The sequence below is a fragment of the Erythrolamprus reginae genome, chromosome 9 (assembly GCF_031021105.1).
Source record: "Erythrolamprus reginae isolate rEryReg1 chromosome 9, rEryReg1.hap1, whole genome shotgun sequence".
Classification (NCBI taxonomy): domain Eukaryota; kingdom Metazoa; phylum Chordata; class Lepidosauria; order Squamata; family Dipsadidae; genus Erythrolamprus; species Erythrolamprus reginae.
This window is the reverse complement of record NC_091958.1, coordinates 46,444,856-46,467,779: the sequence shown is the minus strand read 5'-3', so window position 1 is coordinate 46,467,779 and position 22,924 is coordinate 46,444,856. Positions and strand designations below refer to the sequence as shown.

The 22,924-nt window shown below is 41.1% G+C and overlaps 1 protein-coding gene across 2 annotated transcripts in view; it reads right to left on the bottom strand.

Annotated features, from left to right (window-relative positions):
* MRTFB (myocardin related transcription factor B) overlaps positions 1 to 21,425 on the bottom strand; it is a 114,045-nt gene extending 92,620 nt beyond the window's left edge. For both annotated transcript variants that reach the window (XM_070761111.1, XM_070761112.1), the window contains exons 1-2: positions 21,324 to 21,425; positions 16,524 to 16,585 (exon numbers count right to left, since the gene is read on the bottom strand). The gene's annotated coding sequence lies outside the window, so the exon portion shown is untranslated. The remainder of the gene's footprint in view (positions 1 to 16,523; positions 16,586 to 21,323) is intronic.
* Positions 21,426 to 22,924: the final 1,499 nt, after the last annotated feature.

The window sequence follows — 22,924 nt, the reverse complement described above, 5'->3', positions numbered from 1 at the left end:
TCTATGTCTAAAATTTAAGGCCGTACATATTCTCACCTATGCCACCAAGCTTGGGGTCATTAGATTCTGCCTCCTGGCCAATGAATGTACAGTGAGTTTGTTGATTGAATGGATATAAGTGTACTTTAATGAGTTCCTTAGTTTTTAGATGTAACTTCTAATTTTAATTTATTGGATTTTGATGTATATTGCCTTTTTATATGTTGTAAGCCGCCCCACGTCCTTGGAAAGGGGCGGCATATAAATCAAAATAATAAATAAATAAATATTCTACAATGTTTACCCTTCCAAGTAATTTAAATTCCACTTTGACAAATTTTAACTTTACAATAAAAACATAATGTGCTAGGTTAAAAAAAAAAGTTTACCAAAAGCTGTTTGCACACAATTAAGTTAAATAAGCACTAGTCCACACAACCTAAGCCTTTTAACCGCTACATGTAGCCTTTTTCAATATACATAATAAACAGCTCCCTAGGAAATAGACACCAGGAAAAAAAATATTAAGTATGGCTCTGAGACATTTTGCAAGAAAGAAACAGCATTCCTGGCCTGCACTGGCTGCTGATCGGTTTCCGGTCACAATTCAAAGTGTTGGTAAAGACCTTTAAAGCCCTTCATGGCATTGGACCAGAATACCTCCGGAACCGCCTTCTACCGCACGAATCCCAGCGGCCGATAAGGTCCCACAGAGTTGGCCTTCTCCGGGTCCCGTCGACCAAACAATGTCATTTGGCAGGCCCCAGGGGAAGAGCCTTCTCTGTGGCAGCCCCGGTCCTCTGGAATCAACTCCCCCTGGAGATTAGAACGGCCCCCACCCTCCTTGACTTTCGCAAGTTACTCAAGACCCACCTATATCGCCAGGCATGGGGGGATTAAGACATCTCCCCCAGGCTTTCTTATATTTTATGTTTGTTATGTATGTGTTGTATGGTTTTTAAATTGTTGGGGGTTTTGTAATGTAATTTTATTATTAGATTTGTTCCATTGTTATACTGTTTTTATTGTTGTTGTGAGCCGCCCCGAGTCTTCGGAGAGGGGCAGCATACAAATCTAATAAATTGAATTGAATTGAATTGAATTGAATTGAATTCCAAAGCTGTTTTAACCAGAGAAAAATGTTACACACCTGCTTTTTTCCCCTTAGGATAGGTACCGTAGAAATAAAGGTAGTCCTCGATTTATGACTGCAATTAAGCCCACAATTTATATTGCTGAGTGAGAAATTTGTTAAGTGAGTTTTGCTCCATTTTACAACTTTGCTTGCCATCTTTGTTAAGTGAATCACTGCGGTTGTTCAATTAGTCACAGGGTCATTAAGTGAATCTGGCTTCCCCATTGTCTGTCAGAAGACTGCAAAAGGGGATCACGTGACCCTGGGACATTGCAACCGTCAAAATATGAGTCAGTTGTCAAGCATTTCAATGTCCATGATGATGGTGCAATGGTCCCAAGTGCGAACAATGGCCGTTAGTCACTTTTTTCCAGTGTATTTGTAACTTCAGACAGTCACTAAATGAACTGCTGCATGTCGAGGACTACTTGTAATGGCAGTGGCTTGGGCCAAACACTAATGGCAAAGCATTAGAAGCAAACAGAAGATTTTAAGAAGAAGAGCTTTTGGGGATCGAGTGAAGATCTGCCTACTCCAGGATTCTGTTCAACCAGATGTCCCTAGAACAGTGATGATTAAGCCCTTTTTTTCCCTGGGAGGCCGAAAGTGCATGCGTGCATGTGCCCACACCCATAATGCAATTGCCCTGTACGCCCCATCCATTGCGCATGCTTTGAAACCTCCCTGCTCACTGGCACCCTGCGCATGAGCGCATGACACACATACCCCAGCATTCCCACAGGCCTAGCAGACTTCCTTGAAGCCTCCAGAGGCCAGAAATGGCCCATTTCTGGACTTCTGGTAGGCCTGTTTTTTGCCCTCCCCAGGCTCCGGAGGCTTTCGTGGAAAAAGTGCCCCCCCCCCCCAGCCCACAGGAGGCTGTTTCTGGATTTCTGGGAGGCTCGTTTATTGCCACCACCACCCCGAGCCTCCTCACAAGCCCTGTATTTACCTGGCACCCAAAATAGGCTGTGTGGAGAATTCTGGGTGGGGAGGGGCAGTGTGGGTGGGACCAGCCAAAAATCAGCTGGCTGGTGCACACACACGCCCACTGGAACTGTCTGGCCAGCTTAGCATAACAGTGAAATCATAAATGAATTTGACCAGCAAATGTCCAGCACCATTAAGAGAATGCAAGCACGTCAGTAGCACTGTAGAGCCGTCTTGAATGTAAACGGGAAAATATTGTAAGAAAATAAAGGAGAAAATAATGAAGTCTACGGAGAGAGGCGGCATACAAATCCAATAAAATGAAATAAATGAAATGAACTGATCTAGGGCAATGGCTTGCGTGCCTGAAGACGTGGCTCCACGTGCCACTTGTGGTAGGCGTGCCTTAGGTTCGCCATGACAGCCCTATAAGCAGTGAAGGGTTACCAAAACCTTTACTACCACACTATGGGCGTGGTTGATGCAGGACACCCTGCATTTTCGTTCAATATCTTTCAGTGCAAATTGGGGGCTTTTTGATACCCCACTGCATTCCCCCCCCCCCGTCTAGGCAGTAGCCCACCCCTGCCTATAAGGTATCTTTAAGAAATAGCCTTATTGTTGTTTCTTAGCAACTATTATGTATGATTTGATTTTGTTTCTGAAAGTAATACATTGACTTTAAAACCAGCAACTGTCATGAAATCTTTCCATGTAAAAGTATGACCATCCCTATATGTTAATATCAGTCATCAAGGCTAGGTGTTCCCTCCCATTTATTCCAGACCTAGACTGGAATGCCTCTGGATTCCAAAAAAATATTTTACTTTATTCAAAATGTATCTCCAACCTTTTTTTTTAAATAAAGTTTTTATTTGCAAGAATAAATACAATGAATACATTTAAGTGTAAATAACAGTGTAAACATGTCGAGATACAGGGGGAAAAGGGGGAAAAAGAATTGGGTAATTGAGAAACAAAGATTGTGCATCAAAATATGGCCTAAACAATATGCATTTAACAGTAAACAAGAACAAAACAAAACAAACAGACAAGCAAACAGACAAACCAAAAAAAAAAGAGAAAAGAAAGAAGAAAAGAAAAAAAGAAAGGAAAAGGGGGGTGGACTTTCTTGGGTTCCCACCCCCCTTTGAAAACATTTTGCTTCTCATCCAAGAAACATCTCCAGCTTGGAACTGAAATGATTCTTTAGATACGAAACATTTATTTTCAAGGGAGGGGAAAAAATCAAGGAAGTCCAGGTGCCTTTTGAAAAACAATTTGGGGACAACCACGACTTGGATGATTGAGAATCTCCACGTACATCTCAAACCCTGATTAACAAAGACTCAAGATATCATGCCACTGTTTATTATAATACAACTGAACTCAGAAAAACTAAACACATTGAAGAGTTTTTCTTTGCGAAGGAAGCAATGATCTGTGTGATTAACATGAACCAAGTGCTGTTTACTTTATCAAAGGGCTATGACTTCTTCCATTAAGTTGGGATAAGCTTAAATTTCAAAAATCCATTATTTTCTTACAATATTTTCCCGTTTACATTCAAGACGGCTCTACGGTGGTGCTGACGTGCTTGCATTCTCTTAATGGTGCTGGACATTTGCTGGTTAAATTCATTTATGATTTCACTGTTATGCTAAGCTGGCCAGATAGTTTCATTTAAGAACAACCTGCAGGTGTTGCACTATTGATTCGTATCCAACACACTCTTAAACCAAACAAAGTGAGGAAAACATTACAATCTAACTAGGGAGGAAGGAAGTTCGGGTTTGATTCCTATGTGTACAACAAGCACATTTTCAGCTGTTTTCTTAAACAAGTCCACTCTGCGGTGGAAATTTTATCAACAATATTTATTCCTAAAGAACGAGCATACCATCTTCCAACCTTAAATGCATAGGCACACTCTGTGCACACTGTTATATGGGAAAGCAAATATTTATCTGCATTTGAAGTAATTTTCCCAGAAAACAAACTTCCCCCAGAGTCTTTACGATTTTGAGCTAGTATGCAAGCTTCGGAAAATGTCCTTGGTCTTACCTCCCCCAGGTGTTAGTGCAGGAGTCATCAACCTTAAACACTCAAAGAGCCACAAAATTATGGAACACAGTAGGACTAATTATATTTCAATGTTTTGAATAAATTCATGAAGTAACGTATGGTATAGATAACAAAATATATACTTGCTCATTGGAATGTAAACCGAGAATGAAACATGAATAGAACTACTGTAACAATACGAATTGCTATATAACAATATTTATATATTAAGGAATATAATGGACTTCTGTAATTTTTACTTTCAAACTCATTATACAGTACTTGTATTTTCCTTTTCCCTCCTCCCCCCTCCCTTTGATTTTGTACTCTCCTTTCCCCTTCCTTTTTCAATAAATTAATAAATTATATTTTAAAAAACCAAACAAACGAAGAGCCACAAAGGTCCTAACTGGAAGCCCCCCATTCAATTCTGGAACTGACCGGAAGTCCGGTTCCCCCACCAGTGTTTCCTCCTACCGACGCCGTGTGTCTTTTTTCCTCTACCTGTCCTAACTGAAAGCCCTATCAGTTGTGGGGGCTGACTGGAAAACCCATCCTTTGTCACAGAGTCTCTTCCTCAACACTGTGAGCCATTCTTCCCCACCTGCCCCCCAACGTGAAATTCCTCTCAAAATCGTGGTGCCAACTGGCGACAGGGAGCTGCAGCATCGGGATGAAAGAGCCACATGCAGCTTTGTGTTAGAGCAACCCTTTATCTAAATTCTAAAATTCCATCTAACTGAAATACAGTGATACCTTGTCTTGCAAACTTAATTGGTTCCGGGACGAGGTTCTTAAGGTGAAAAGTTTGTAAGACGAAACAATGTTTCCCATAGGAATCAATGGAAAAGCGATTAATGTGTGCAAGCCCAAAATTCACCCCTTTTGCCAGCCGAAGCGCCCGTTTTTGCACTGCTGGGATTCCCCTGAGGCTCCCCTCTATGGGAAATCCCACCTCCGGACTTCCGTTGCCAGCGAAGCGCTCATTTTGCGCTGCTGGGATTCCCCTGCAGCATCACAAAAACATGGAAGTCTGGAGGTGGGGTTTCCCATGGAGGGGAGCCTCAGGGGAATCCCAGCAGCGCAAAAACGGGTGCTTCGCTGGCAACAGAAGTCTGGAGGCGGGGCATCCAAACGGCGGCGGTGGGTTTGTAAGGTGAAAATAGTTTGTAAGAAGTAGCAAAAAAATCTTAAACCCCAGGTTTGTATCTTGAAAAGTGTGTATGACAAGGCGTTTGTAATATGAGGTATCCCTGTATTAGACTTCCACTGAGAGCCTAGGTACAAGCTTCCTGGAATTCAGTGGGAAAATTAATTGTGGTTTCTTTGTATCAGTCCACTGATTCCAGGATCCGCAGTGGTAGTTTTCAGCCCCCTCCCACATGGCTTTCAGTGAGAAAAGACCCAGCTCTCTGCCCCACTCCATTGCCACAAACAGTGTGTGTCTTGGGTTCAAGGCATAGAACAGAACAAACACCTACAAAGAAAGTAGGAAAGAAGTGAAAGAATAGTTTTTGGGAAGGAAAGATTGTAGGATGACAGCCTGTCCGCTATCACCATTTCTTGGCAGCATTTGTTCTCAAACTCTCATTGGTTTGAAGTTATTGTGGAAAACACACTTTTTTCTTTTAATTAATAAAGTGCTGCTTCTATGAGATTACTTGCTCTTGTGCCCCCTGGTCTTCAAAATAGCTGTTTAGCATACCAATACATCACTTACTTATTCTATTAAGAGGGCATGATTAATACTTTTAAACCAAAGCACACGCTTCCCACACATTTCTACCATTGTGACTTATACCTCCGCAATTATTTTCAGTTTGCATGAGATGCAAGCCCTAAGCATCGGCTTGAACATTGATTGTGTTGCTTACTGCAGTACTAAAAACTGCTTTTCAAAATTAACGACTACACTTAACATTTAATCTTGAACATTTCTTTTCAATTTCTCACCTTTTCATTCCTTAAGGGTGATCCACAATTTGTATTTTCTTAGTTGCAAACGCATAGCTACACTACAAAGCGGCACTAGCTGAGTTTATAACACCAGCTCTTGTGTCCTCTCCCTCTTCAGCTGTCACAAAAACAAAAAAACTGACAGCAAACAGCACTCCACAACAAACAAGCAAGCTCAGAGGGCACCAAAGACCCCTCATTTCAACCCTGAGCTACAAATAGTCTCCTTTACTGGTACAAAAAACAAAAGCCGGAATCTTTATTAAGTATATTTACATAACAATCGTGACCATAGGAAACTGGTAAGGCTGTGGTCCCCAAACTACGGCCCGCGGGCCACATGCGGCCCACTGAGGCCATTTATCCGGCCTGCCAGTGAGTGACAAGAGCACAGGGAAAAGAGAGAGAGAAAGAAAGAAAAGGGAAAGAGAGGGAGGGAAGGAGAAGTGGAGAGGAATGAAGGAGGAAAGGAAGGAAGAAAAGAAGGAGAAATGGAGGGAACAAGGAAGGAAGAATGAAATGGAGGGACAGAGGAAGGAAGGACAGTTTTGGAGGGGGGGTAATTTTTTTTAATTTTTCTCTCAACATACATTTAAACAACACAGTGTACCATCTAATTTTACATGAATAAAATGTGGTATTTTGTTAGTAACTAATATCAATCATCAAAAAAGTTGCAAAAGGTTTTTTTTCTAATTTTGTCATCCAGTTACATTCATTTTCTTTTAATTAAATTCCCTCCTTAATGTTCCTTCAAAAAGTTATATTATATTTCTAACTTATTAGCCATTATGCCAAAGTGCTTCTTTCTTTCTTTATACATTTTTCATAAGCCAAGAAAACCTTGTATAGCCAATCAGATGTTAACAAAAGAAAATTTAAAACAAAATATAAACATATATGAATTTCAGACCTTCTCCCCCCTCTAAATAGTACGTTCCCATTTTGTTTTTTACTTTAAAACAAGGTATGTGCAGTGTGCATAGGGATTTGTTCATAGTTTTTTTTTATAGTCCGGCCCTCCAACAGTCCGAGGGACAGTGAACTGGCCCCCTGTGTAAAATGTTTGGGGACCCCTGTGGTAAGGTAAAGGTTCCCCCGCATATGTGTGCTAGTCATTCCCGACTCTAGGGGGTGGTGGCTCATCTCTGTTTCTAAGCCGAAGAAGGAACTTACGAAAGGCGAGGAGGGTGGGGGCAATTCTAATCTCCGGGGGGAGTTGGTTCCAGAGGGACGGGGCTGCCACAGAGAAGGCTTTTCCCCTGGGCCCCGCCAAACAACATTGTTTTGTTGACGGGACCCGGAGAAGGCCCACTCTGTGGGACCTAACCGGTCACTGGGATTCATGCGGCAGAAGGTAGATACCCTGGTCCGGTGCCATGAAGGGTTTTATAGGTGATGACCAACACAAGTAACAAGAGCTCCCCTCGTTACAAGGCGCTAGGGATTCGACCCGCCGAACTGCCGACCTTCTGATCAACAAGCTCAGAGTCTTAGCCACCGCGTCCCATCACACCGGTACCTAACTACCCTGTTTGCCCCAAAATAAGACATCCCCTGATAATAAGCCCAATTGGACTTTGGAGCTCATAGCAATAAGGCCAAGCACTTATTTCAGGGTTCAAAAAAATAAAAAATAAGACAGGGTCTTATTTGGGGGGAAACACAGTACAGTGATCCCTCGATTATCGCGGGGGTTACGTTCCAAGACCTCCCGCGATAATCGATTTTCTGCGGTATAGTGGTGCGGAAGTAAAAACACCATCTGCGCATGCGCGCCCTTTTTCCATGGCCGCGCATGCGCAGATGGTGGAGGCGGGGAGCGACAAAAGTGCGGAAGCCGACAAAGATTGCTTTGAATGTCGGCTGCCCCCGCCCCCCCAGCACCTGCCCGCCCGCCGCTCGCCGCTCGCCCGCCCGCCCGGCCGCTCGCTCGCCGCTCGCCTGTTCGCTCGCCCATTCGCTCACCCAGCCGCTCACTCGCTCGTTCGCTCGCCTGGCCGCTCGCTCGCTCACCGCTCGCCCGTTCGCTCGTCCGGCCGCTCGAGAGCAAAAGGGGGAGAGATAGAGAAAGAGAGAGAAGGAAAGAAAGAGATGAGTGAGGGAGGAAGAGAGTGTGAGAGAGGAAGAAGCAAGATAGAGAAAGAGAGAGAGAAAGAAAGATGAGAAAGGAGGGAAGAGAGTGAGAGAGAGGAAGAAAGAGAGAGAGAGAAGAGTGGAAGGAAGAGAGAGAGAAATGATAGAAAAAAGGGGAGAAAAAAATAGAAATGAGAAAACGATTGAAGCAGAGAATGACAGGAAAGAAAGAGAAAGAGACAGAGAAGTGACTCTTGGTGATGACGTATGACGTCATTGGGTGGGAAAAACCGTGGTATAGGAAAAAAACCGTGGAGTATTTTTTAATTAATATTTTTTGAAAAACCGTGGTATAGCGTTTCGCGAAGTTTGAAGCCGCGAAAATCGAGGGATCACTGTATATTCATACGTTCATTAGCCTCAATATGGTGGGCCCCAGGGGAAGAGCCTTCTCTGTGGCGGCCCCAGCCCTCTGGAACCAACTCCCCCCAGAGATTAGAATTGCCCCGACCCTCCTTGCCTTTCATAAGCTCCTCAAAACCCACCTCTGCCGCCAGGCATGGGGGAATTGAGATACTTTTCCCCCTAGGCCTCTACAATTTTATGCATGGTATGTCTGTATGTATGTTTGGTTTTTATAATAATGGGTTTTTAACTGTTTTTAGTATTGGATTAGTATTATATGTTGTTTTATTATTGCTGTTAGCCGCCCCGAGTCTCCGGAGAGGGGCGGCATACAAATCCAATAAATAAATAAATAAATGAATCAGAACTGTTAATTAAAGAAACTGTTTTAGTTAAGCAGAAGTGATATAATGATATCCACAGAGCAAGTAATTTCAATGTTTACTATTACAGAATTCTAAAAAGGAACATAATGAAACATTTTGTACAGATATTCCGTTGCCTTCTGAAAGACTTGTACATGTTCCAGAAGGCAAGACAAGAAATGATGGAAACTAATGAAGGACAGAAGCAACCTAGAACTAAGGAGAAACTTCCTAACCATGAAAACAATAAACCAGCGGAACAGCTTGCCACCAGAAGTTGAGGGTGTTCCATCACTGGAGGCTTTTAAGAAGAGTCTGGACAGCCACTTATCTGATATTGTATAAGGGCTCCTGCTTGAGCTGGGGGACGGACTGGAAGATTTCCAAACTCCCTTTTCAACTCTATTCTGTAAAGTAAGTTAAAATCCTTCCCCAGGGCTAATACTGCCTTGAGAAAAGGTTCTGAACATGAACTTCACTATGGCTAGTGATATGATCAACAGATTAGACACGCTGTGGTTGCCACTAGCACAAACGAGAATGTTGGACGTAATCACTACTTTTTCAGGAGGCTCATTTGGGGATTTTAGATCAGCTAATGTCTTACAAGGCATCTGAGGTCATTTATCAAGATGGGAGGAGGAAGAGCAAAGGAGCCCCTTGGTTTTATCAAAACCATGCCCAACATGAAACGAAATCCGTGGCTTTCCACAAAAACCATCAGCGGTGTGGCTCCTTTGAGAATCGGTTCTGTGGTAACCCAGGCACATAACACCAAAGTTGTAACTCAAGCAATTTAAAGGGGGGAGGAGAATGCAAACCATGCCCCCACTGCAACATCCTAAAGCCGCCTCTGTCTTGAAACTAGCCGATGTAAGTTGCACGTGACTTTTGGATATGGGTTTCATGCTAGGCATATCAATGTGCTCTGTGAACTGGAATAGTGGTTAGGATTGTTATTCTCTAGAACAGTGTTTCCCAACCTTGGCAATTTGAAGATATCTGGACTTCAACTCCCAGAATTCCCCAGCCAGCATTCGCTGGCTGGGGAATTCTGGGAGTTGAAGTCCAAATATCTTCAAGTTGCCAAGGTTGGGTGGGAAACATTAAACATCTCAGCTGCTTTCCGCATTATTGTCTATGATGCTGTGTCTAAGAGTAGGGCTGGGAACAGGAAACCCTTTTATTGTAATGATTCTGTTCCTGTTTCACAGGCAGATGTCAAAAGTTGAGTCTGCTGTTCAATCCTGTGAGATTTATGTTATCCTATTCTTTCTCACACCCACACCATGATTCAGAGACAGTCTAATAATCTGAAGACTTTGCTATTTCTATTCCCTTCTTACAACCCAGTAATCCCTTAATTCGGGGGACCGCAGTAAAAGTGGATAAGGGTGAATAAATTGTGGCTCACTCTTCTCAAGATGACCGAAAAGGATTCATGACTTGAGTTTCCTCTGAATGAGCCTGAATTTCATGTGTGAAGAAGGGGGGGGGGGTTTGATGGGTAGCTCTTGGACCCTTAGATGCTGCTACAGTCAGACATATAGACTAACAATCCTGGGCCTAGAAAGCCTAGAACTATGGCGCCTAAAACACGATTTGAGTATTGCCTACAAGATCATATGCTGCAATGTCCTACCAGTCAATGACTACTTCAGCTTCAACCGCAATAACACAAGAGCACGCAACAGATTCAAACTTAATACGAACCGCGCCAAACTTGACTGTAAAAAATATGATTTCAACAATCGAGTCATCGAAGGTGGAACTCATTACCGGGCTCAATTGTGTCAACCCCTAACCCCCAACACTTCTCCCTTAGACTCTCCACGATTGACCTCTCCAGGTTCCTAAGAGGCCAGTAAGGGGCGTACATAAGTGCACTGGTGTGCCTTTCGTCCCCTGTCCAATTGTCTTTCCTTTCTTTCACCTATCTTATATATTCTCTTCCTTTCATATATCCTCTCCTCTAAGTTCACTTTCACCCTCTTTTATATTATCACATGTCTATTTTTCTTCCTATGTATCTGTGTATTGGACAAATGAATAAAATAAAAAAATAAAATTAAAATAAAAATATATTTTAAGGACACGTACAAAGCCATGACAAATATCTTACCAGCCTGATGATACCTCTGACTTCATAACCAATAAGAATAAAGTATTGTAACATGTTTTAATTCGGGTCACATCGGGAGACTGTCCAAAATCTTCTATTAATTCAACATGAATAGGAATCATGAATTACAAGCAGCAAATCATTAATAGCATGTATAATTTGCATTAAGATAGCATGTTTTGGTTTCCAACCTGTTTCCGAGCACAAACCAAACTTAAAACCAATTTTTATTAGAAAAAGTCTTTACCAATGTGAGTCTTATAATAAGCAGGGATTTTTTTCTGAAGAAAATGTCCTTGTGAAAAATGTATCTGATAAAACTAGCAGTTTTAATCAAAGAGGCAAAAATAAAGCATGTGTTAAATATGTTAATTTATAGGTTGCATTTCTGTAGAACATTCTAATTGCAATATTTGATTTTATACTTTAAATCGAAGTGTTATATTTAAATTGCTTTCAGGCTTTGCAATAAGTGCTAATTGCTTTCAGGCTTTGCAAAATTCCTACTTAAATAGCAGTTATTTTTAAAAACATAAGTAAAATTCCCAGTACTATGGCCTATTAGAAACGTGATTTCAAAATAGATATACCTTTTATTGGGCTCTGCAAATAATCTGAGTTAATCCTAGCAGAACTGTGTTCTACCACTGCTAAATAAAATATTTTATGATTCCGATAAAATAAAATAAAAACTTTCTTCCAAGTGTAGAGGACTTGGAGATTTTAAAGTAGAATTACATAAGGATGAAGCTATTTTTGGCTCTCCCTTGATTCTCTGAATATAAAAATGATTTTGCCAATGAAGAGATAACACATGTCCAAGTGCCCAACCCTTGATCCAACACTACAAGTGATAGAAGAATTATATTTTATTTTGTGATAGAAGAATTATTAAAGCCAAGAACATATCCACTTAAAGGAGTTTTATTTTTTTGTGTATGTGGATGCTTGTTCCAGGAATACGATACCCAACGTTAGTAAATAAGGAAAGCGAATATATTTTCATTATCCTATTTTTTCTATAGTTTTCACAAATCTTTTCCAAGTCCTTAATGCATTTTATCTTGTGCACTAAGATCCCTGTTACGGCGCCTAAAACACGATTTGAGTATTACCCACAAGATCATATGCTGCAACGTCCTACCAGTCAATGACTACTTCAGCTTCAACCGCAATAACACAAGAGCACGCAACAGATTCAAACTTAATACGAACCGCGCCAAACTTGACTGTAAAAAATATGATTTCAACAATCGAGTTATCGAAGCGTGGAACTCATTACCGGACTCAATTGTGTCAACCCCTAACCCCCAACACTTCTCCCTTAGACTCTCCACGATTGACCTCTCCAGGTTCCTAAGAGGCCAGTAAGGGGCGTACATAAGTGCACTGGAGTCCCCTGTCCAATTGTCTTTCCTTTCTTTCACCTATCTTATAGGTATTCTCTTCCTTTCATATATCCTCTCCTCTAAGTTCACCTTCACCCTCTTTTATATTATCACATGTCTATTTTTCTTCCTATGTATTTGAGTATTGGACAAATGAATAAATAAAATAAATAAAAATAAAATATGTTGCAACCTTGTGTAAAACTTGGATAGTTAAAATTGTTTAAATCTAGAGAGAAGTGTTTTCCACTTGCTTATATTTTCATGCTAGTAGTATTTATTACTGGTAAACTAGCATAAATTATTTTAAAGCATGCATCCTCTTATTTCTACATTCAACTTCATGATTACAGAGCTGAAAGAGAGGTGATTAAATAACCAACAAATTGTCAAGAACAGGCTTTCACACAAATATTAAGCCTCCCATGGGGATCATGCTATCAGTTTCTATCTCTAATTCACTGTAAATAGATGGGATGAAGGTTTTAATCCTTAAAGCCAAAGCTAAAATCTGTAATTACCAATGCATGTCTCTGAAAAATCCAGTTAAATATCCCAGCTAACACTGCTATGATTTCTCAACTGTTATACACGGAATTAGATTTCATTTACTACCCAAAATTTAGTCTGGGGATAGGATTGACATTTTGACTGCTGACTGCTGCTATCACCACCTGGATCAATACATCCTTTTCGCAGAAGCTCTCAAAACCAAATGTCCTATGAACAAAATAAGAAGAGAGGAATGCAGGTGGTCCCTGATTTACGACCTAAATTGAGTTTTGCCCCAATGTATACCCTTTCTGCCACAGTTGTTAAGCAAATCACTGAGGCTGTTCAATAAGTCATGCAATCATTAAATTAATCTGGTTGCCCCATTAGATTTTGCTTGTTGGAAACCGGCTGGGATGGTTACAGATGGTGATAAGCCTACAGACGGCATATAAGTCTAATAGCACTTAGATTTATATGCCGCTTCACAGTGCTTTCCGGCCCTCTCTAAGTGCTTTATAGAGTCAACCTATTGGCTCCAACAATCTGGGTCCTCATTTTATTGACCTCAGAAGGATGCAAGGCTAAGTCAACCTTGAGCCAGTCAGGACTGAACTCCAGACAGTCAGCAGCATTAGCCTACAACACCGTATTTATTTATTTGTTTGTTTGTTTATATTTATTTAATTTATTGGATTTGTATGCCGCCCCTCTCCGTGGACTCAGGGCGGCTAACAACAGTGACAAAAAACAGAATGTAAAAATCCAATACTACAACAGCTAAAAACTCTTGTTATAAAACCAATTATACATACAAACATACCATGCATAAATTGTAGAAGCCTAGGGGGAAAGATTATCTTAATTCCCCCATGCCTGACGGCCGAGGTGCGTTTTGAGGAGCTTACGAAAGGCAAGGAGGGTGGGGGCTATTCTAATCTCTGGGGGGGAGTTGGTTCCAGAGGGTTGGGGCCACCACAGAGAAGGCTCTTCCCCTGGGCCCCACCAACCGACATTGTTTAGTTGACGGGACCCAGAGAAGGCCCACTCTGTGGGACCTAACTGGTCGCTGGGATTCGTGTGGCAGAAGGCGGTCCCTGAGATAATCTGGCCCGGTGCCATGTATTCTAACCACTACGCCACCAGGGCTCCTAATGCAACATTCAATCAACTACAGCAATAGCAATAGCACTTAAGACTTATATGCCACTTCAAAGTGCTTTACAGCCCCCTCTAAGTGCTTTGCATAGTCAGCCTATTGGCTCCAACTATCTGGATCCTCGTTTTATCCAACTTGGAACGATAGACGGCTGAGTGAACCTATGATCACATGATCAGAAATACATGCCAGTTGCCAAATTCCTAAATTGTGGTCACATGACCATGGGGAAGATGCAATGATCATGAGTGTGAAAAACAGCCAAAAGTCATTTTTCCCCAATACGGTTGTAACTTCGAATGGTTACTAAACGAATGGTCGTATGTCGAGGATCATGGCACTTAATTCCACCCCCAAACAGCTCATTTTCATTATAGATGGCAGTTATAGGACCATATAGGTTTATTTTTTCTCCCCCTCCCCTTTTTTATTTTATAGAATACTCTGGGATGGTGATGTAACTTACAAATCGGGGGAAGAAAAACCAGACAAAAGAGTTCCAATAAAAAATACACAGTAAACAACTTAAGCTGTTATTTGACAATAGCTGCCTCATAAGAATGTGATATTTTAATGCCAAAAGAATTCACAGAAAATCTTCGTCAGTGCCCATCTCTCCTCCCTCTCACACATATAATAAAAACAAAGCAATATGTGAAACAAAACTCCCACATCCATTTCTCTGCTTATTGTGTTACCAATTTGACCTTTCGAACGTTTATTATAAACTGCAGTATTTATTCGTATCATTAACTTTATCCATATAATCAGATTTTTTTTTGTAGGCTAGGTGTTTCAAACACTTCATCTACAGTACCCATTTAAAATGGCTTCTTTTGTGATGGTAGAATAACAATAGCAATAGCACTTAGACTTATATAGCACTTTCACAGTGCTTTCCAGCTCTCTCTAAGTGGTTTACAGAGTCAGCATATTGCACCCAACAATATGGGTCCTCATTTTACCCACCTCGGAAGGATGGAAGGCTGAGTCAACCTCAAGAAATGCTTCCAGCACAGCCCCACATAAAAGCAGAAAGAACCAAAGCCATTAAAGTAAGGCAAATATATTTTCTAAGAACAAGTAAATAGATTTTAAAAATATATGAGAAAATGCATTAAAATTACTGCCCTTCCATTCATGGGTACGTTTTAAATTCCAAAAAGGTTAGAAACATATGGAACTTCTATAGTAGGGCAATAATAGTCATATTATTTTCACAAATATTATTTAAATTATCGCCTCAGCTTCAAACTGAGAGAACTGTTGCTTGATCAAAAGTGAGACCAAGTTCATTTGGGTTTGTGGCACAAAATTCAATGATCTTTTGGACAGTGATGACTGTAGATTTGTTTTGGCAAAGTATTTAGTTATACAGTGATACCTCGTCATACAAACTTTTCGAGATACAAACCTGGGGTTTAAGATTTTTTTGCCTCTTCTTACAAACTATTTTCATCTTACAAACCCACCGCCGCCACTGGGATGCCCCGCCTCCAGACTTCCGTTGCCAGCAAAGCGCCCGTTTTGGTGCTGCTGGGATTCCCCTGAGGCTCCTCTCCATGGGATGTCCCACCTCCGGACTTCCGTTGCCAGCGAAGCGCTCGTTTTGGTGCTGCTGGGATTCCCCTGAGGCTTCCCTCCATGGGAGCCCCCACCTCCGGATTTCCATTGCCAGTGAAGCGCTCGTTTTTGCGATGCAGGGATTCCCCTGCTGGGGTTCCCCTGCAGCATCGCAAAAACACAGAAGTCCGGAGGTGGGGTTTCCCATGGAGGGGAGCCTCGGGGGAATCCCAGCAGTGCAAAAACGGGCGCTTCGGCTGGCAAAAGGGGTGAATTTTGGGCTTGCACGCATTAATCGCTTTTCCATTGATTCCTATGAGAAACACTGTTTCGTCTTACAAACTTTTCACCTTAAGAACCTCGTCCCGGAACCAATTAAGTTTGTAAGACAAGGTATCACTGTATGCTGATTATAACTCTCACCTTTCCAAAAACAATAAATCAAAATAATACAATTAAAACGAACACATATTTATAGAGAATTTTTTAAAAAAAACTTAGTAGAGCTTTTCCTTTCCATAGAATAATGCATAACAGTGGTTGAAATTTAAGAAAAACATGTTTCCCCCAGATCTAATGATCCTCTACATCAGAGGTGGGATGGCCTTTTTATGTCTTGTGGACTACAACTCCCAGAATGGCTGGCTCAGAAATTCTGGGAGTTGAAATCATAAAGGGATCATTGTTCTCTATCTCTATGTGGCCGAAACTCCTAAAATAGTGGAAACTGCAACCCTAGCAAAAGTCCATGCCATAAACGAATGTTATTAAGTATCTTGAGAAGTGATGAACTGGATATGTTAGCAAACTAAATCTCTCAATTCAGTTATATGTTTTTAAAAATTATTCAATTTTTCAGTAATGTATGCCAAAACGTAAAATCACTTACCTCAATAATAATCACTTGAAACAGTGTTCCTTACAGTCTCTTTCAACCCACTTTCTGTCAATCTGAAAGGTGAAAAGACAAAATCTAAAATAAACTTTTTACATATTTTTTCAAAAAAAATAATCCTAGCTTCTAGTGCAGGAAGCTACAATATTTTGTATAGCTGAGCTACATTTAATTTTGCTTTTTGAGCTAATATACAGAAAATATATAAATATAATATACAGAAAAGATTAAACTGTTTTAACAAATTATTAAGAACATGTTATTTATAACATGTTAGCAATAGCACTTTTTAACAGAGCTAGCATATGGCCGCCACAATCCGGGTCCTCATTTTACCCACCTCGGAAGGATGGAAGGCTGAGTCAACCTTGAGCCGGTGATGAGATTTGAACCGCTGACCTGCAGATCTAGCAGTCAGCTTCGGTGGCCTGCAGTACTGCACTCTACCCACTGCGCCACCTCGCCTCTATATTTACACTGCTCCTACTGTTTTATTTTTATTTGGGGCTCAATAGTAATAATAGCTAGTATATCTATCATTTATGTATCATTAAAAACATTCCCAGGTATATTATAGAAAAAAGCATGTTTTAAAGTATTTATAAAACATTTTTTCCCCCCTGTAATATACCTGGGAATGTTTTTAATGATACATAAACAGTTCCATTAGCTTTAGCTAAAATGAAAGTAAAATTGTTATGGGAAATACTAGATAATTTCATATAGCAATAAAAGGCTACTGAAGCAAAATGTATCAAATGAAAAAGCAAGAGGAAAAACAGGTACATTTTGTTATAAAGCAGGGTGTAAATAGAGCTCTAGGCAGAGCTGTTGTGTGTCAAACTTCTCGTTCAATATACAAAAATTCCCCACATGTAAACATATTCACACAATTGGCAATACCAGTATATTTTTATATCATGACGGACCAACTCATATAACTAAAAACAGCATATGCCCTTCTGATATACTGTAACACAATTAGTCGTGCACAAATAGCTTCTTAAGAGAGCACTCTTTTATATTTTTACTTTATTAAACAAAAAACTATATTGAATATGGATTTGTTTAAAAATAAATACACATAGGATTGGATTTATTCCCTACTCTTCTAGAGGGCAGAAGTAGAAGCAATAGGTTAAAATCACAAGAAAGGAGATTTAAGCTAGCCATAACAAAAAAAATCTATTCTGACCACTTCAGCTATCAAGCCATTAGAACAGGCTATCACATGAAGTGGTGTGTTTTGCTTCCCTAGAAGTCTTCAAACATAAAATCGTTTATTCAGACGATTTCTTAAACATTTTTATCTTAGGACCCCTTCCCACTTTTAAAGATTATGGAGGACCTCGAAAGAGCTTTCTGTTTGTATGGGTTATATTCACGGATATTTACTACATTAAAATTGTATCAGATACTTTCCCTGCCATTATTATTTCTCACAGTTGTTTGGTAGGATTTTTAAACAGTGTCATTTTGTAACATAGGCTGGTGGTGAGTAATTCTGATTTTGCGGAGCCCTGAAACGCATTATCAGGTTAATACAATTAAGAAATTCAGTCTTGGGTCTTCAAAGCCGCAAGATTGTCTTGCACTGAGAAGATTCAAAGTTAGCTCTGATAAAATCAAAGAATGCCACTTTGACCCTGATCGCAAACAGGAATATCATCAGCAATACTCCTACACCTCCCTAATTTCCTTCAAACATACTGGACTGGCAGCAGTGGCTATAATTGGGTATTATTTAGTACACATTAAAAAAACAACTTAGGAGGGAACTTACTTACCAGGACATTAAATGAAAAGATTTTGTGTTCAAGTATTTTACACTCTTGTGCTGTGTGGAAACATTCAATAGGCGTCCAACTGCAGTTTAAATCAGGGGTGAAAGGGTTCGCTCGTACCTGTCAGTTGTCGGAGAGACAGTCGCAAAGGGAGCGTGAGGCTCTGCCCACTGCACAGATGCCATCATTTGGGTTCTTTTACCCTCCATGCAGGCACTGATCGCTTTGCGAATGCGCAGAGGGTAAAAGAACCCAAATGGCAGCATCAGGGCAGGTGGGCAGAGCCTCGTGGTCCTTTCGCGATCTGGTCTCCAATGAGTGACAGGCACGAGCGAACCAGAAGCATTTCACTCCTGTTTAAATGGTATAGCTCAGATATGAGCTTACCACCTGATGCATTGCTTTTATAAGGAGACACACACACATACAACTTCAATTTTTAAAGGCACTATGGATTCCGGAAACAACAGAAAGATAAGCTACCTTCCTCCATGACCACAATACTCCTGTAATCACAATTAGTGCACAAGGTAGAATGTGTTAAGGACTAGGAAAATATTTGTGAAAACTATAGAAAAAGTAGGATGATGAAAACATATTTGCTTTCTTTATTTACTAACGTTGGGTATCGTATTCCTGGAACAAGCAGGATTCGGTTAAGAAATAAGCTACTGCAATGTTTCCCAACCTTGGCAACTTGAAGATATTTGGACTTCAACTCCCAGAATTCCCCAGCCAGCGAATGCTGGCTGGGGAATTCTGGGAGTTGAAGTCCAGATATCTTCAAGTTCCAAGGTAGGGAAACACTGAGCTACTGAACAAGAACTGGATAATCAGTATTCAAGGAAAGCAAATACTGTATGTACAGTATTTACTTTTACTTGTTAAATTTGTTTGCTGCCCATTTCAGAATGAGAATATATTGTATCAAATGTATCAATCATCTTTAAAATCTGTTTCAGAAGTTGTTCAACAAGACATGAATATTATGCAAGAGAAAAAGTCACAAGGTTGCAGAATAACCTGCTGACATCAGGCCTTTCACTCTTTCAAGGTTATTATATTAGGAATAAAATGGACCTCGATTTACAGCAGTTCTTTCAGTGACTCTTCGAAGTTACAACTCAAAGTAATAACTAATGACCATTTTTCACACTTATGACTATAACAGCATCCCAATAGTAATCTGATCTGCATTCAGATACAGTACTTGATAACTGAACTAACAGGACTACCTGTGTTACAAATGTCCATTTTATTCCTAATATAATAACCCTGAAAGAGTGAAAGGCCTGATGTCATATTTATAACGGTTGCAGTGTTCAGGAATCATTTTTGCAACTTTCTGACAAGCAAAGTCAATTGCGAACCCAGATTCAGTTAACAAACATAGGACTAATTTAACAACAGCAGTGATTCACCTAACAAATGTGGCAAGTCGTAAAATGGGACAAATTCATGTAACGAATTTTTCATTTAACAACAATAAATTTTGGGCGTAAGTTGAGGACTATCTGTAGTGGCAAATATCTGTGCGTTGGACATAAAATGGACATTGTTTTGTACTTTATAGTTTGGTATGTGCTTATATGTAAGTACAGAATGAGACCTATTTTTTCCCCACAATAATGATCCTCGGCTGAGAGAAAGAAATGGCCCAAACAGTTTTTGTTATTACCCCCACCATCGTCACAAAAGAAAACAACTGTTCCTTGTACTTTGTTTGTTTAATTGTTTTGTCAACAAGTGTAAGTAAAAAAGTATCAGGTGTAGACATAGGCATGGACGCATGCAAAAATGGCACAAATAAATGGATATAAATAAACAATTTCTGCGGGGCTTGAACTGGTTGATTTTATCATGACATTGTTGTTTTTAACTATAAGGCCCTTCAAGGTAGGGTTAAAAGGCAAGCAAGCAGAGGCATTAGGCTACTATCGGAATGACCACTACTGATGGTCCCACGGAGGCAAAGAGTGGCATGCCTAATAAAGAACTGCAGAAAAAAAACAATTGCTGCCAACCTGCTTTCCATTGAGGACCTGGATACTGCATGAGTCAAAAAGAGGGTTGTGAAAATATTTACTGACCCCTCACACCCTGGGCATCAACTGTTTCAGCTCCTACCCTCAAAACGATACTATAGAGCACTACACACCAAGACAACTAAAACAATTTTTTCCCCAATGCCATCACTCTGCTGAATGAATAATTCCCTCAACAATGCCAAACTATTTACTAAGTCTGCACTACTATTACTACTAGTTTTTTCTCATCATTCCTATCCCCTATCCCCTCCCGCTTATGACTGTAACTTGTTGCTTGTGTCCTTAAGATTTTTAATACTATTGTTTCCTGATTATTATTTGCACCCTATGAAAATCACTGTGTTGTAGGTCATGATTCTTGAAAAATGTTTCTTTTCTTTTATGTACACTGAGAGCATCTGCACCAAAGACAAATTCTTTGTGTGTCCAATCACACTTGGTCAATAAAGAATTCAATTCTATTCTATTTACTCTACTTTATTTTGAAGTGGAGGGGCCCAGATAGGCCAACCATTCACTATGAATTAACTACTTTAATTAATTTAAATGCCCCTTGACTCCGCCCCTATTTTCCTCCTCCCCGCTCTCCAGCCACCCTATCCAGAGCCCGCAGATGGCATGTAACCTGCAGTCCCGCCCTCCCTGGGGCCAGGAGGCGGGGCTTGGCACGCAGCCGCCGGGGGCGTGGGCTCGCGTTCTCCGCCTTAAACCCCGCCCCCATTCTGAGGAGAAAAAAAAAAAGACAGACGGGGACGAAACTCCGCCGCCGTTCGCCTCAGGTGCCCGAGGGGGGCGGGCTGCTCGCAGGGAGGAAAGTTATCGTCCCTTCCCACTTTTTTTACTCCCGCCTCAGGCACTCTTGAGTCGTTGGCGAAGGGGAGCCAACTCCCCCCATTCCCGACGCTCTCGGGACGTCCCTCTCTTTCAAAGCCCCGCCGACCGCAAATCCGCCCCTCACTCACCCTCTCCGGCCGCAGCTGCCGCCGCCGCGGACATGTCCTCTCGCGAGTTTTGGTGGGCGGGATTTCAGCCCTGGCGCGTGCGGGAGGTGTGTGGGAGAATACAGCACTCAGTCACGCGTCGCGGGGGGGGGGGGGGAGAGCGGCGGGGGAGGGGCGGTCAGAGGCGCGCGCCCGGCTGTTTAGAACCGGAGGCGGGACGAAGGCTCAGGGGAAAGGCGGGGCCCTGCGCGCCCCTGCCCTGTGATTGGCGCAAAGAGGCGCCCGGAAGGAGGGGCCTGCTAGCCCCACCCACACCCCGTGAAATGGCTCCGCCTCCTCTATCCGGGTATATTCTCCTCAGATTGTCTCTCAATTGAGGCTGTGAGAGAAAAAGGGTGTCTTGCTTTTGAAGTTAAGAAAAGGAAAAAACGAAACAAACAACACTGTCCTTCGTCCAGGGCCGTTGTTTTGTTTCTTTGGAAGGGACCTTGGAGGTCTTCTAGTCCAGGGATAGGCAAAGTTGGCTCTTCCATGACTTGTGGAATTCTGGGAATTGAAGTCCACATGTCATAGAAGAGCTAACTTTGCTTACCCCTGTTCTAGTCCAACTTAAGCAGGAGAGGCTGGATATGTCCTTGGATCCTTTGTGAAATGTTTTATGAATTAAAGGAAATACGTTCTAATTTTGAGGAACAGCGGCATCACAACATTTGTGGGTGGACAAGTAGATTTGGAGAAAAAAGTTTATGATAAGGAATATTATACCTAGGGAGAGTTCTTGATTGCACCTCCATAATGAAAGCAACCAAAAGAGAGAGAAAAATGGAGTTCTTTTTCCTCCATTTTCTTCATCAAAATTTACATCAATATCCAAACTTGTTGCTCCTGAATGGAATACTAAATTGACCAAGGCTGAAAGTGCCTCTTTATTACTGAATATTAATTACACTGCACTGCCTGGATTTATGCGAAGCATTAAACTATTGTTTTTGAAAGTTGGCCATTTTCAAGATGAGGGGACTTCAATTTCCAGAATCCCCAAGCATCTTAGATCTACTCATGTCCTGGAATCTAGATAATTGTAGACAGATGCTGCCTAACTTCCTTCTTAAGTTCAGGTAGATTTTAGAAGGAATTTATGGAATATCTACAGATACGTGTCAAGTATCAAGAAAATAGCCAGTAAAATCTTCAATTTGCAAACCTGGAAAATGACAGAATGGCCAACGGATTGGAAGTGGTCAGTCTACATAGTAGTGTTAAAACAAAGGGTTAACAGAGGGTGTGAGCGGTCCTTCGTTATCTTCAATTTCACAAGCTAGCAAAATAATTGTAAGGTCTTCAACCTTGCATGCGCTAGACATTCAGACAAGAACACAAGATATTATTGCTGAATAATTGAAATATGGTAAAGAAACAAGTACATTTGCTTCATTGATTATAGAAAGGTTTTCAACTGCATCAACTGTAGAATGTTACAAAAACGGGAATCCCAGGACATCTCGTGAATTTGTGTAAAACTTATACAAAGGGCAGGAAGCCACAGTCTAGACACTACATGGTGAAGCAGACTGGCTCAAAGTCAACAAAGGAGTGAGACATTGCTCTACATTTTGTTTTCA